At 40.2% G+C, this 15,810-nt stretch overlaps 1 protein-coding gene across 1 annotated transcript in view; it reads left to right on the forward strand.

Moving 5' to 3' along the window:
• Positions 1 to 3,334: 3,334 nt before the first annotated feature.
• CHL1 (cell adhesion molecule L1 like) overlaps positions 3,335 to 15,810 on the forward strand; it is a 233,379-nt gene continuing 220,903 nt past the window's right edge. Inside the window, exon 1 of the mRNA XM_070738253.1 lies at positions 3,335 to 3,545. The gene's annotated coding sequence lies outside the window, so the exon portion shown is untranslated. The remainder of the gene's footprint in view (positions 3,546 to 15,810) is intronic.

The following is a 15,810-nucleotide window of genomic DNA, read 5'->3' on the forward strand; positions in this document are numbered from 1 at the left end:
AACAGCTTGGAGTGGCTGGGCTACATTGAAGCCATAGTGACAATCAAATACATGACATGATAGGAGTATTCCAATATTTTAGTGGCTACCATAAAGAAGGGAACAAATTATTTTTCAAAGCAGGACAAGAAACAATGGATGGAAATGAATCAAGGAGAGACTTTCTAACAGTGAGAACAATTAACCAGTGGAACAGATTGCCTTCAGAACTTGTAGGTGCTTCATCACTGGAAGTTTTTAAGAAGAGACTGGGCAGCCACCTATCTGATATAGTATAGGGCAGTGATGGCTAACCTTTTTTTCTCGGGTGCCGAAAGATAGTGCACGTGTACTATTGTGTATGCATGAGTGCCCACATGCATAATTCAATGCCTGGGGAGGGTAAAAACAGCTCCCCTGAAGGTCCTCTGGAGGCTGGAAATGGACTGTTTCCCAGCTTCTGCTGGGCCCTGTAGGCTCATGTTTCACCCTTCCCAGGCTTCAAAGACTTCTCTGGAGCTGGAGGAGGTAAAAACACCCTCCCCATTACCCTGGAGGCTTTATGGAAGCCAAAATTGCCATCCCAGAGCCTATGTGCAAGCCAAAAATCATCTGGCTGTCACATATATGCACATTGGAGCTGAGCTAGGGCAATGGCTTGAGTGCCAGCAGATATAGCTCCACATACTACCTATGGCACCCATGACATAGGTTCGCCATTGCTGGTATAGGGTCTCCTGTCTGAAGAGGGGGCTAGAAGATCTTCAAGGTCCCTTCCAGTTCTAGTCTGTGTTATGTTGGTAAGACAATATATGGCGAGTAGGATCCGAGACCAAGCCATAAGAAACAAGTTGGAATCACTTTATAATATGTAAATAAATATTGCACTCTTGTGTTAAAATAGTCTATACAAGAAACACCCCTGATTGGTGGTGGGGTACGAATGTTTGTCTGGTGGTGGGCATAATCACTGAGCACTTGTTATATGTTGCGTGTTTTTTTTATATTATAAAATCAATAAAATATTTATTAAAAAATAGTCTGTGTTATGTTAAATGTAATGAGGCTTTGTGACTTCATGGAATAATGAATCTTTCTATGACTTTGTTTCCATCAAGAATTCTTCAAAAACTACAAAAATGACTGTAGCACACTTATGATCATTTGGAAACTTCTCTTTTAAGTAGCTGACAATAAACATGGTACATGAGGGAAACAAAGTAGCAACCTTTGCAACCTTTGCCAAAGGCAATTTTGAAGGACCCTCCTGAAGATGATATTTACAGGATATAATCCTACTGTCTCACTTGGCTTAATGTTTTCTATTGGCCATTCAAGAGAGAAACCATTAAACTCTAGAGTTAAAAATCCACCAATCCAAATGTTACTTCATTAATTCAAACTACAGACTCCACATTTATTATACTTCACTTGCTTAAGAATTGCTTAATGTTTCCTAAGAGAGAGAGAGAGAGAGAGAGAGAGAGAGAGAGAGAGAGAGAGAGAGAGAGATGCTCCAGGTTAAATATTTCCCCCACTTTTTTTTGGGGGGGGGGAAGGAAAGGAGAAAAGAGTTAGGGACTAATAATCATCTTCTCCAACCATTTCCCATCTTTCATATTGTCTCTTCCACTCAATTCTAGTGAACTTCCTAAACGGCCCTTCCTTCTGCCTCTGCTCCTCAAGCCTGTTCAGCTGGCAGGGTGTGGCAGATACCTGAATATAGTACGAAGCATGAGAACATGCCAGGACTGGACTTTTTTTGCAGTGCATTTGGTTTAGGGCCGCTGGGGAGGGAGAAGGAGGCTGGCATTTAATGATTTTCCCGCACAAATAGTCTGAAAAGGGTGGGGGACGGTGTGTACTGGTCTGTGTGACTGAAAACCAGATTTGCCAAAGGAAGCAACTCTGCCTTCTCTAATCTGGCTTTTCATTTTCTGCACTGTTACAAACAGCTGTTCTGGAGGAACACAACTCTGCTGCTTCCCCCCCACACTTCAAGGTATGATGCTCTCCCTAAGGAGGCTCTTGTTGCTCTTGGTAACGCCCCACAAGGTGGGTTTGGTGAGGCTAGGGTATTTCTTCCTGGGTGTGTGTGCACACGTGTGACACGAAATGCCTTCTTTTATCCAGCTAATTCTCCATTGAGAAAGATGTGCCCTGTGTGTGACTTTTCTCCCCCACCCGGCACTTCGCTGTTGGCCCTGCCTCTTGTTGTCCCAAAACACAGCCCCGTCCCCTTTTTCGGAAGCCTTTAGCTTCAGAGTCCCTTTCTAGTCTTAAATTATCCTTTGGAGTTCAGAAAATGGTCGTTAGGGAGGAGGAGAACCGGAGAGAATTCGGAAGGTTTCTTTCCCTCTCCTCCTTCTCCTTTCTCTTTAGGAAATCTTCGTTTGATTCGTGAGGGAACCTTAGAAGGAGATCCTATAGGATCCGTTTAGACAGGCAGGAAGGCAGGTAGGTAGGTAAAGGTGTGTGTGTACGTTCGTGTGAGCCTATCTTTTTCTCCCCGCTGCATTTTTTTTCTTTGAGAAAAACAACCACTCTGCTTATGCTTGGGTGTGTGGGTGTGCGCGCGTATAAAGAGATTGACACCTGGATGAATTGGAAATTCGGCAGGATATAAAACCCTCTTCTTCCCACCCATCCACCAACCACCAGCCTGCGCGTCTACCGTTCCCAGGTGTCCGACAGCTTCTAACCTGTGAAGAGCTCCCCCAAAGCAGCTCAGGCCAGGTCAGCCGTAGGGGCTTAAGGGGACAAGTCGCCCGGGTCTGGAGGGGGACACGCCCCCCACTAGAGCCCTTCTCCAATTTCCAGGTAAGCGTCCGGAGACGCCCTTTTTCCAGGTTGCCAGGCTTCAAGCAAGTTCCTACCGGTAGTATAGCAGAAGGCCGGAGGAAGGGGAGACTGAGGGAGAATTCCCAGGGAATTCAGCTCGTTCCCCGCTTTCGGTGACTCTCCAACCTCGTAGAGGAGGAGGGATGGCGGCGGGGGGAGGGGAGAGTGGGTGCAAGGGAGGGAAGAGGTTGCCTTCCCCCCCTTCCCCTTCCCCTCCCCGGAGCACCAGCAGCAGGCACAGCAGCAGCAGTTTTGCATGTGTGTGTGTGTGTGTGTGTGTGCGCGCGCGCGCGTGTGCATGCATGCTTGCGCGCGTGTGCGTGTATAGCTGAGAAAGATTTGGGGAGGTTTAGGGGCTCGTTGCCATGACTCCCTTGAAGCTCCGCCGAAGGAGATATTGATGCCAGTCACGGAGGGACCTTCCTCTTTTCTCCAGGCTTGAGATTTGTCCTCCTCCTCTCCCTCTCTTTTTCTCTCCTCCCTTTTCCCATCTTCTCTTCCTGGCTCCCTCCCCTTTCGCGTGGAAAAAAAATGCAAAAGTGATTAATTTAGCAAGCTGGGACGGGCTCCCGGGCGCTGTTGCCCTCAGCCGAATTCCGTTGCAAACTCAAACTGCTTCCCTGAGACACACACACACACGCACGCTGGCACCGTCCTCCCGCGCGTGCCCCCCAACCCAGCAGCGCTGCGAACAGTTCCCGTCAACACACCCCTCAAGTGGCAAGGTAAGATGAAGAGAGGAGGGGGGAAAGGGGGGAGACGCCTCTTTCGCACCTGGATGGGGGCGAAATCTCCTGCAAGGAGGGTTTTTGGGGTGCGGATTAGGTGGTCCCAAGGGACTGAGAGATCCGGTGAAAAGAAAAAATGCAAGAGAACCGGACAGGACCTTTTCCCCCCTAACAAAAGGCGCCTGTGTAAACTGGAGAAAAATCTAAGGTTCTCCTGATAATCCACCTGCTGAGCTAGAGAAGGAAACCCCCCCCCCCCTGTAGACCAACAACAACACCCCGCCCCCTCAGTGAGAAAGCTTCCTCGCCACAGAGTCCGTTGTTTCCTCTCTATGGCAGCTCTGGATCCTTCTGAGCCCCCCCCCCCCCCCCTAAAAAAAAAGTCGCGATGGAACTCGCTTCCCCTAACCCCTAACCGTGCATGGGAATGCGCTTGGGAATCTTTTGTGGTGTGTAGTGTGTGGTGTGTAGTGTGTGTGTTTTCCCGCCCCCCGCGCGCGACCGAATGGATCCACGAGAGAGCAACAGCAAAGCCATATTCGGATGTTGGGAAGAGTTGACACCTTCAAATTCAAGGAGATGTTGTTTGTCCTTCCTTCTGCGTTAAATTGCCGCCTATTCGGATGCGTCTTGTGGTACAATCTAGCGGGTGATCGGTGAATTATACGCTCCCAGAAGTGTTTGGGAGGGAAAGAGGGGGGAACAAATCGGTGTGACATAGTTGTCTGGTTAAAGTTTATTTGTCACAGTCCTTTGAAAGTATGAGAGGCGGGGAAGGGGGGTTCCTTCTGAGCATGAACCATTTACAAGGGACTAGTGTGAGTCTTTGAGGAGGATTTGCAATGCTGAATTTGAGGATTATTGATTTTATTTCCCTGCCTCCTAATGACATTCATTGTTAGTTTGGATTTATTGAAGTGTGCAAAAATTGAATTTGAGAACATTTTTACTATAAATGGAAAGATAGATAATTGATGACTTGTAGAATAACAAATATCAATTATTTAGGCACATGCAATTTGAAATAAATGAAAGGTAAATTAGATATTGTGTTAGGGCACTGGCATGAATAAAGCACGTACCAAATTTCCATTGAAGTTCAGGCAAAGGTAGTTTAAAGCACATCATGATTGAAAGCACCAATTTAAATAGTCCGTCCTAGATGTCTAGGGAGATTCTCAGTCATCCAGGTCATGGTTGTCCCAAGTATGTTTTCAAAAGGCAATTGAACTTTCTTGGGTTTTTTTCTTGAAGATGTTTCACTTCTTATCCAATAAGCTTCTTCAGTTCTACTTCAGTTAGAACTGTGGAAGCTCCTGGGATGATAAGTGAAATGTCTTTTAAGAGGAAAAAAAGAAAAGAAAGTCCAGTTGCCTTTTGAAAAAGGACATTTGGGATAGTTCCTCCTAATTGTTCCTATCTCCCTAATTCATATCAGGGTAGTAAAGGTATGAAGAGTTAATATAATCTTCTCACAGAACTATTCAATGGCCAATTCCCCCAAATACTGGACATTCTCTGTGGTAGTGTATTGATGTTCAAAAGGAAGCTTTTGTAAACCTCTTAGGTGATAAACATTAATCCATGCATTTAAATGAATGAAATATGGTCTATGTCACAGAGTGAGTCTCAGCTCCATCAGACTACATCTATATTAAGATTGACTTCAGTGGGATCTAAGACTGACAGTATGAAAACATATGTCCCATTGATGTCAAAAGGACAAAATGCAACTATTCTGTCTTCATATAACTAATCAGAATGTGCCACTGAGTCTTTGATAATAACAAAGTAGGTAAAGGATTTGGACAGAATAGATTGGGTTATAAAGCATACACTTTATCAGAAGAGAACTATTATTTTTAAAATGATAATTTAATTTGTAGAAAAATGGTTGTGTTGCATTAGATTCAAATGCACTGCCTAACATTTGCATTGGAGAATCTGCTTTCCTTTTTAAATTTCATGCATTAGGATTGGTTCTGAAACTACCTTCTAACTGAGGATGCACATCTGTGTGTATTCAGTCTTCAGAAAGGTTAGAACAGATGTATATGTGCATGCAATATCCCTGCAGAGCTGAAGGGATTCTCAATAGATTACCCTGGGGTGTTCCTAGCTGTGTATTCAACTTTTAACATTTTTAGTTGTGCTTCCTCTATTCCCATTCTCTCTCCCCCGCCTTCAATATTTTTCAAGCAGTGGCCCTTTTGCTGATTTTTGTTTTAACACTAAGGGCTGCCCTTTAGACAATCAGGTTTCAATATGGACTTAAGCCCAAGGCACATCTCTCTCTCTCCCCTCCCTCCCACCTCTCTCTCTCCACTTACACACACAGAGAACGAGATACATATATACATATACATATAGTACGTACATACATACATACATACATACATACATACATACATACATACATACAAAGATAATTCTTGGAAGCAATATCTGCCTGTTATATTCTGTTCTAAATGAGTTCATTTTTCTGTTTTCCCATCAGGAATTCCAGTTAAGCCATGTTCATAGGCCTTTTTGCTAGTACAAACTGTCCTCATTTCTACCAGTGCTACATTAGTAACAGTTATCTCTTGTTGTGAATCTTAAATATTCTTATGGTTGACAGCTACAACATGAAATGCACTCCTCTCCCCGTAGCCTGTTATCTTCAGATATTCCTTCCTCCCACAAATCAGTTTTCTATAGGGTAAACTAAAGGTAGAAAACTTTTAAATCTTATAAGGTATGGTGTTTTTTTGGAGGGGTAGGGGTAGGGTTATGTGCTATAATATGCATGAATCTTCCACAGCCTTCACAAATAGATAAATCTCATGTGGCTTTTTTTAAAGGCTTTAGTATTTGTAAAAGAGAAGGAAGTGGCAGAGGTGGGAAGAGAGGCTATGAATGTAATTCTTAGAATATGATAATTTCTGCCCAGTTGCTTCATTAAAATACTATGGGATGCATGGGTCTATTTTGGATGGAAGAATGTAGATTTCAATTTTAATGGAATGAAGTATTCAGATATCACCATTGGATTGTTTCCCACAAAAGTATATTTGTGTTTTGTATGTGTGCTTATTAATACTTTGGGTCTCACAAATACAAATGCACAGATGTACCATGAGTCTTGGTGGAGCACTTACACTCTCCAGAGGCAGATGAATGGAGCATGTAGAAGATTCCCTTTATAACAGGGGCTGTCAGAGTGATCTGTAAATGCCGTTAAATTAAATAAAGGGATAAATATTGATAAGAGGAAAAACTTGTACATCTGTTAACCATTCCATACAGTGTCCATTCAATGTTCCAGGCTTTCAGCAGACTCCTTAGCATCTGTTATGGAGAAGACTCCACTAAAATTTCTAATGGCATTCAATCTCCAGTCCCTTTATTATCTTTTAGTGCCTTTATTTGGATGCTAATTGCTTAAAGGACCAAAGCCATCCCTAAAAATATTTATAATAATGTTCAGGATGTTGAGAAACAGGACACAGCATTTCTGAGTCGATTCAGTCAAATAGGACCAGGATTGCTGCAAATCACTGCCAATTAATCCCATAGAAGCCAAATATTCCAGAAAAATATCATGATGGATTGTATCAAATTTGTTGGGAAGGGTGTACAGAACTAAGCAGTAATGGAGTATTAATCCATCCATCCATCCATCCATCAATCAATCAATCAATCAATCAATCAATCAATCAATCAGAATAGAGCTAGAAATTACCTTGGAAGTCTCCTAGTCCAACCCCTTGTCTATCCCCCTGGATAGACAAGTGGCTATCCAGTCTCTTCTTAAAAGCCTCCAGTGATAACTTCTGATGGCAATCCATTCCATTGGTTAAATGTTCTCACCGTTAGGATGTTTCTCTCTAATTCCAGGTTGCTTCTCTCCTTGATTAGTTTCCATCCATTGTTACTTGCCTTTTGGTCCTTTGGAAAGTTGACCCCCTCTTCTTTGTGGCAGCCCTTCAAATACTGGAATACTGCTATCATGTCACCTCCAGTCCTTTTTTATGCCTTATCTTTTTTCCAGCACAGATCATTAACTACAATAACTGAGATGGTTTTATATTACAATGTATGTGTAAATAATCTTCACCCACAGAATACTGAAATTGGATTTCCAACATTAACCCCAGGATCTGCCTTAAAAATGCTTCTGTTAAAGTTGCTTGGACATTACTCTTGTCTGCAACTGAGCCAGACAGTTCCCCTCTGGCAGTTTTTACTAAGCAGGATGAACTGAGCAAAGATCTAGCAAACAAGTGTTTGTCCTCATCCCTCCAAACAACTTGTCCAATACTCTACCTCAGGGGAAACAAAATGAAACTCATCCATCAAAACTGGACAAGCGTCACCCTACCAGAATCCACTCTCAATGTAGAGCTGTCAAAATGAATGAAAGTAATTTTAGCAGAAAAATGGTTTATAGACTCATCCCACTGGGTTGCCTAATTGAGGGATCCAGTGAGCATAATCTCTATTCTTCTTAAAACAACTCACATGGACACATCTGTTCTCGTCCTGAAATATATGGGAATATGAGACAATTATAGGTGTTGTAATTCAATTTGTATACAGGGCATTAGTCTGTAACCTTTGTATATGTGTGCACATGTACATAAATACAGTACACCCATACCATAATAACATCATTGCAGTAAGAACATATGGTGACAAGCTTTTCTCCCTTATTATTAAAAGATTGTTTATAAACTGTATTTGAAGCAAAAGAGACAAAGAGGAATATGTGGTCACCACTCTGATAAACATTTATCTTCACAGAACTATTTATGAGCTCTAAAATTTACTTTTGAAAAGCATTGAAATATTTTTAGCATTCATCGTCTTGAAATAGCATGGTCAGTTTGGAAGAAAAATATTTTGACTTACCTGTGTGTGTTTACAAATACTCAATAACATATATTGGCTTCATTTTTCAAACAATAACCTTTGACTGATGCTGATTGCTTTTACACAATAACAGCATATTTTCATGGCTTGTTGTAAAAGGTCTCGTTTTGTCTCTCTGGTCTGCCCCAAATAGGATAGCTTAGGTAAATAGAACAGGGATGGCTTTTGCTGATACTTGCTGCTATCACTTTCTGTTTACCATCCAGCCAGGGAGATAGAAGCAAGATTAAAACATCCAAATGTCTCCCCTCTTCTAGCATAAAAGAAAAAAAGACAATTAAAGGTGAAGAAGTGACAGTTAATTTGCAAAGATTTAGAATGATACAAAGATTAAGATGTCACCAAAATTGTTTGCTTTAAATTGTATTTACTTTATTAGAAAAAATAAAACTGCAAATAGCAACATAAACAAATGTGGCCCTCTGAGGAATAATAGAATAACAGAATTGGAAGGGATTTAGTCCAACTCCCTGCTCAGGCAGGAAACTATATATCCGTGATGGCGAACCTATCACATGGGTACCACAGGTGGCACACGGAGCCATATCTGCTGGTACGTGAGCCATTGCCCTAGTTCAGCTCCAACATGCATGTGTGGGCTGGCCAGTTAGTTTTTGGCTTACACAGATGCTCTGGGAAGGTGTTTTGGCTTCCAGAGAGCCTCCGTGTGTGTGGGGGGGGATGGCATTTTTACCCTTGCCCGGCTCCAGGGAAGCCTTTGGAGCCTGAGGAAGGCAAAACATGAGCCTACTGGCCCATAAGAAGTTGGGAAACAGGCCATTTCCAGCCTCCAGAGGGCCTCTGGGGGTTGGGGGAAGCCTTTTTTTCCCTCTCCAGGCATTGAATTATAGGTGTGTGCACACTCTTTTTCCACCTGAGGAAAAGAAGGTTCGCCATCCCTTCTCTATACCATTTCAGAGAAATGGTTGTCCAATCCTTCAAACTCCAAATGTTGGAGCAGTGTTTGAAAAATATTACTTCCTCTAATACATACTCAAAAAGTAAACATGTATAGATTTAAAATAGGAAAGCTCACCCCAAATGGAGATTGAGCATCATGAGAAAAAAATAAAAACCGAGAATTTGGGCAAGACTCTGAACAATCCAAACTGAAACTGAAACCCAAATTCTATTGTCACACTCTATTTCACCGAGGGTTGTATCGGAGTTATGTTTGACCTTGGGGAGAGTGGGTGCTGGATGAACATGGCTAGATCAGCCTGGCCGCTCCGAGTCTCCGGAAAGGGGCGGCATACAAATCTAATAAATAATAATAATAATCACTTGTGGTGGCCTGAGTGCTCTGCCAGTGAAAATGGAGGTGGGATGGTCACACGCAGCCTTCCTGACCTCCATTTTAGCTGACAGAGGCACCATTGTCTGGTCCTTTGTTGTATTCAGGGTGATCGTGCAGGCCACATCTAAGCACTCCATGGGCCAGATTCAGCCCGCAAGCCTTGAGTTTGATACTCCTTCTCTAGCTGATCATTTATAGCTCCTAGAAATTTGCAAGTAATTTCGGTGCTATCACCCAGCCTTTTTTTGGCAGCTGACTAGAAATCAACGTGAATCATATTAATACCAAAGACCATAACTGTTGTGCTTCCGTCTGAGGCCTCTCAGGGAACGGCTGATCCTCTGCCGGCTTCCTGCTCAGAGGGGGAGGATGAGGAACAGGAGGTTCAGGCAGACGGGGAGGAGGAATCTCAGGCTGAGGGAGAGGGAGGACAGCCAGAGTCCCCCGAGAGGGAGCTCTCCCCAGCAAGCAGCCTGGATTCCTTAGATGAAAATGCACAAGCAATAATCGATCTCTGGCAGAGAAGAGCAACACAAGGAAGGGGACAATTAGCCAGGTACTTTCAGCACTAAAGAGGCAACAGCTGGGTTTGGGTGTGGTGCTCTCTGGAAAGGCTGAAAAGGCAGACCCACCCTTCCTGGCTTGTGGAGTATTATCTCTGGGAGTCCTGGGACCTGGCTGTGATCTTTGGTGTCTTGGAATTCTGGTTTGTGACTTTGAATACTGAAACCTTGGGTCTTATTCTCTACAGTGGTGGGTGTGCCAGCAAGAAATCTGCTGTATTGTCTGGCCATCAGGACTTTGCTGTGAAGCCTCATAGCCTGCCTGTTGGGAAGAACAGGTTTTTCTCTGTGTTTATTTTTCAAACTATAAAGTGCTTTTGCTTTTACCAGTGTGTCTGGCTGCTTTTTCCAGTTGGTGTTGAAGTCTGGGGGCACCCAGACAGAACAATAACAGGGTTGGATGGCTCTGTTTATCTTATTACAAAATTGGCTTTAGCTAATGAAAGTATCAGCTCCACCAGGTAGACCTGACCAGGAAACCGATTGCTCAGAAAGTTAGAACCACCTTTTTGCAATTGGCTATAATAATAGAATTAGTCAAGTTTGATTGTGCTGTATGTCCCTCCCTCTCTATCTCACCTTTACTTCTATACCCCAGAGAATCAGAAAGGCACCTATCTGAGTCCTTCTGAATATTATTTCATTTCTCAGGGCTTAAAAAATGTTGCAGTACTTTTTGTCCAGGTAACAGTATATTTTTATATATTTCAAACAAAGCATATTTCCTCATTCTCTACAGTAGGTAAAAAAGAATAAAATATAAATTATTTTATGTTTTTCTCAAATTTAGTTTTAACATTTAGAAATTTCAATCCAGTCCAGTTAAGTCTAATTAATAAAATAGAAGTCTAATTAATAAAGAAATAAATAAATACCAATCCAAACGTTTAAGAATTGGACAGGAGACAAAAAAGGACCAACAACTACAAGAAGATTCTTAAGAAAGCCTTAAATGTCACTCCAATACAGATGAATTTGATCTTTTATTCAATCTGTAGAGCAGGACTGCTAAAATAATAAAACAATAGAATAAAATTGAGAATAGTCTTTCAGAGTGGGATGAGTAACATATAAACAAACAAAATAACAAAAAACTAAAATAAACAGAGAAGCAAAAACATAATAGAAACCATGGTAAATTTGAATTTGTGAATTTACAGTAAGACAAATAACTAAAGGTAAAAGGACGAAGAAACCACTATGGTTTAGAAATGATATAATAAGGGCTAAGGTCAATGAAAAAACATCTGCCTATAGGAGGTATAAAGTGTCTGGAAGTATAGCTGACAGAGAGGTGCATAAAATATATTCTATCACTAATATATTCTTCAGATATATTAGTGATAGGAAGAAGAAAAACTGGAGCATCACAAAACTTAGTACTGGGGACAATACATACGTTGATGGGAATAAGGAGGTTGCTGACCATTTCAATAGCTACTTCTGTTCAGTTTTCTCAAAAGACACCTTATAATATAATACTATGGATGGATATAGCATTGCTTCCAGCTGTAGGGATTCAGCTTCAATGATCTTAGAGGCCGATGTCTTAGAAGAACTTGAACAATTAAAGATAAATAAAGCAATGGATCCAGATGACATCCACCCCAGAGTTCTTAAAGAACTCAAATCTGTCATTGCTACCCCCCTGACTGATTTGTTTAACCAATCCCTTTTAATAGATGTTCCTGATGATTGGAGAATGGCCAATGTGCCTATCCACAAGAAGGGCAGTAACAAAGAAGCTGGTAATTACAGGCCAGTTAGCTTGACATCAATTATAGTTAAAATGATGCAGCCTCTACTCAAAAAGAGGATAAATCAGCACCTAAAAACCAATAACTTATTTGACCCAAACTAGCATGGCTTTACTGAAGGTAAATCATGTCAGACTAATCTCGTTGATTTCTTTGACTATGTCACAAAGGTGTTGGATGAAGGAGGTGCCATGGATATTGCCTATCTGGACTTCAGCAAAGCCTTTGATGTGGTTCCACATAAAGAGCTGATAGATAGGTTAGTGAAGATTGGACTTAATCCATGGATAGTTCAGTGAATTTGTAGCTGGCTGAAGCATAGATATCAGAGAGTTGTTGTTAATGGCCAGTATTCTGAGCAGAGCCTGGTTACAAGTGGTGTGCCACAAGGGTCTGTTCTGGGTCCTCTTCTTTTTAATATATTTGTGAGTGACATAGGGGAAGATTTGGTAGGGAAGGTTTGCCTATTTGCCAATGACTCTAGAGTGTGCAATAGGGTTGATATTCCTGGAGGTGTCTGTAATATGGCAAATGATTTAGCTTTACTAGATAAATGGTCAAAGCAATAGAAACTGCATTTTAATAATAATAATTTAATAATAATGTATTAGACTTGTATGCCACCCCTCTCCGAAGGAAATAGTATAAGGGCAGACTAGATGGACCATGAGGTCTTTTTCTGCCATCAATCTTCTGTTTCTACGGTGTACCAAGTCTCCTCCAAAATCATTCTTAAAATGCCAAGTTTTTACAGCTATCTTAAAGCACAAGAAGGTGAGAAACAAACTGATCTCTGGCAGTGAGATATTGCAAAGGAGACACGCTGCTGACAAATTGCTATCCAATCTCTTCTTAAAAACCTCCAGTGATGGAACACCCACAACTTTTGAAGGCAAGCCTAATGAAAAGGGTCTACATTACACTCCTTTATGAGGTGGGACCCAGGGGAAGTTTTCTTGAGAGTTGGGTCCTATAAGTATACAGATCCCAAGGCATGTACTGATTATAACAATGATAGTTTGGATAGCCCCTTGATTTCTCTCAATTATTATTTTTTTATTTCTGCTGTAGAGAAACCAAAGCTCAGAAAACATAGCTAGGTAGGGCAAATCCCAACACTTTGTCAGTGAGAAGCTAAACACATTCTCACTGGCAATGTTTGCCCAAAGCGTTGGACTGTGATGTGGTCAGCTACATTTTACTTCCAACATTTTTAATAGACTATAGTCATATGCAAATACAAATACAAATCGGTAAGACTGAATTAATTGAATATACCACAATAAATTGTGGTGCAGACTCAGCCGGTGGAGTGTCAAAAGTCCCCCACAATTCTAAAAGTTTCAAATTCAAGATCTTTTTCACAAGCTTCATTAAGCAAGCGACATTCCTCCTGACACCTGGCTGGTGCATCTGATTTTGGTTTCCTAAATTATTATAATTTCATTTTTTTATTTATTTATAATAATATAATTTATGTCTGTTACTTTTAACCATTTTCTCTAATCTCAAAACATTGTTTTCAATGTATTTCTGTGAACAAATATCCCACCTAATGTCTTATCTGTAAATCAAATAAACGTTATTTCCATCTCTTTGTCAATGTCATGAATGAAAATACAATGCACAGAAATCAGGACTAAATTTTCCACCATATTAAAGTTTGATTATGAATGACTATAAGTCTATGCTATATTTCATTACCATCAAGAAGTAATCAGTGGCATATCTCATAATAGGTTAAAGATAAACATGTAATGCATCTTCTGATTAAGTAGTTTGCATTAAGCTGAAATGAATTCAATTATTATGGACATTTAGAATGTGTACTTTTATAATTAAACTGAATTAGTAAAAGCATGAAAGCCTATCTGTATATTCCAGAAGTCCCCAAGATAAATATTCTATAAATAATACATTATTTGCAAGCATTGTATGTTTATTTAGCAGGTTGAATTTCAACCATTTTGTTTGCTATTGAAATGTTGAATGAATTAGCTGTCATTGGCTGGCAGGGAGAAGTCAAAAACTAGTTATAAGAATGGAATGGAATGGAATGGAATGGAATGGAATAGAATAGAATAGAATAGAATTTTTATTGATTGGACACACAAGGGATTCATCTTGGTGCATATGCTTTTAGTGAATCAAGGAGAACCAAGGACCTTGAGAATAATTTGCATAATGATTCCTTCTTTTTTTCTATCCTTCTGCCCTGCCATCCCCCTTCTCCATGAGAAATGACATACTATATCCAAATAGCACTAATTGCTCTTGTTTATACTGTATATCACAATATGTTATATTGGTGCAATTAACTCTTGCTTTTCTTATTAGCAGTGTTTTAAAGAATAATACATTAATGTACCATGTTCATCAAAAATAATTTACAAAGTTTATCAAATGTGTTTCTGTATTACATGAAGTTACTGAGATTTTCAAAGTAACAAAAAATATATGTGGCTTTTTTTACAAGGTGCTTTAGACCTTGATGTATGACTTGAATTGATCACCAAGGAGTTACACTGGAACTATTAGTTGCTAAGCAACCTGGTTAATTCTGCAATTTTGTCTTTATTTCTCTAGCAAGTAAGATTTGTGTGTGTGTGTGTGTGTTTGTGTGTGATTAAAAGAATACATTTTTAATCAGAACAAAAGACACCAGTCATAATAACAATAACAACAGTGGGATGATACTACCAAAAAGATTTCTGTGCCATACATTATAAGATTAATGTAAAGATTAAAGGCTTTTGATTTCAGACCCAGAATATTTCAGATTTATTAGAGGTTTTTAATAATTTGCCATAAGTTTTAGTTTCATATTTGTTCTTTTCATATCAGTTGTCTAGAGAAAGAGGCATAATAGTGGGAGAAATAGGTCCCTATGGGGGGAATTCATCTACTTAGTGCTTGAAATGGTTTGTTCATGCTGCCTTTATGTATGAGGTCCTGTTAAGTCATGTTGAGTTACATCATGAATAAATGAAACATAGCATGGAGCATGCCATTCAATGATTGCCCAGATTATAACAGGCAGCTTGGCACAGCTTGAGTTCACAAGAGTTGAAATCTCCACTGGATGGTCTCAAAGATTGAAGCTGATTTCATCAATGGCATCCTTTGTCTTGCTTTCCCTGAAGGTGTTAATGATTGGGATTAGTGTAAAATTGCTTAACAGTAATGATATGATACAATGATGGAATTTAAAGAAACCCTTGGGATTTTTAAACAATTTTGCAATGTGATTTATTTAGATATGGAACTACTTTATGGCAGTGTAAAATATTGACACTGTACTATATATGAAATTAACACAGTTCTGTAGTAAAGGGTGATGGGCTAAATGTTTTAAATAAACATTTTAAGATTAAAAGTATATTATTTGTAGCTGGAGGACCTTCATTTTGAAACTGTATAACCTTAAGTAGATAAATGCTATCCAAACATTTCTATCTCAAGGGGCAATAGTATGGAGGAAGTAAGTTACAACATGTCACACAATATTCATCCCTTACACTTTGGAAGCCAAAACTCTATAAAGGAATGGTAACATCATGAAATAAGTTTATTTTTAATCATTCACTTCATATTAAAAATGGAAAAAGGGGTTGTAGAAATATTTTAAACAATTAAGGAATGATTGTGAAAATTCTGTGCAATTTGATTGTTTCAGGCAACCACCAGGTGTAGTTCAGAGGGGAAAATTGGGCCAAGAAACCTGTAGCATT

The sequence above is a fragment of the Erythrolamprus reginae genome, chromosome 2 (genome assembly GCF_031021105.1).
Source record: "Erythrolamprus reginae isolate rEryReg1 chromosome 2, rEryReg1.hap1, whole genome shotgun sequence".
Classification (NCBI taxonomy): domain Eukaryota; kingdom Metazoa; phylum Chordata; class Lepidosauria; order Squamata; family Dipsadidae; genus Erythrolamprus; species Erythrolamprus reginae.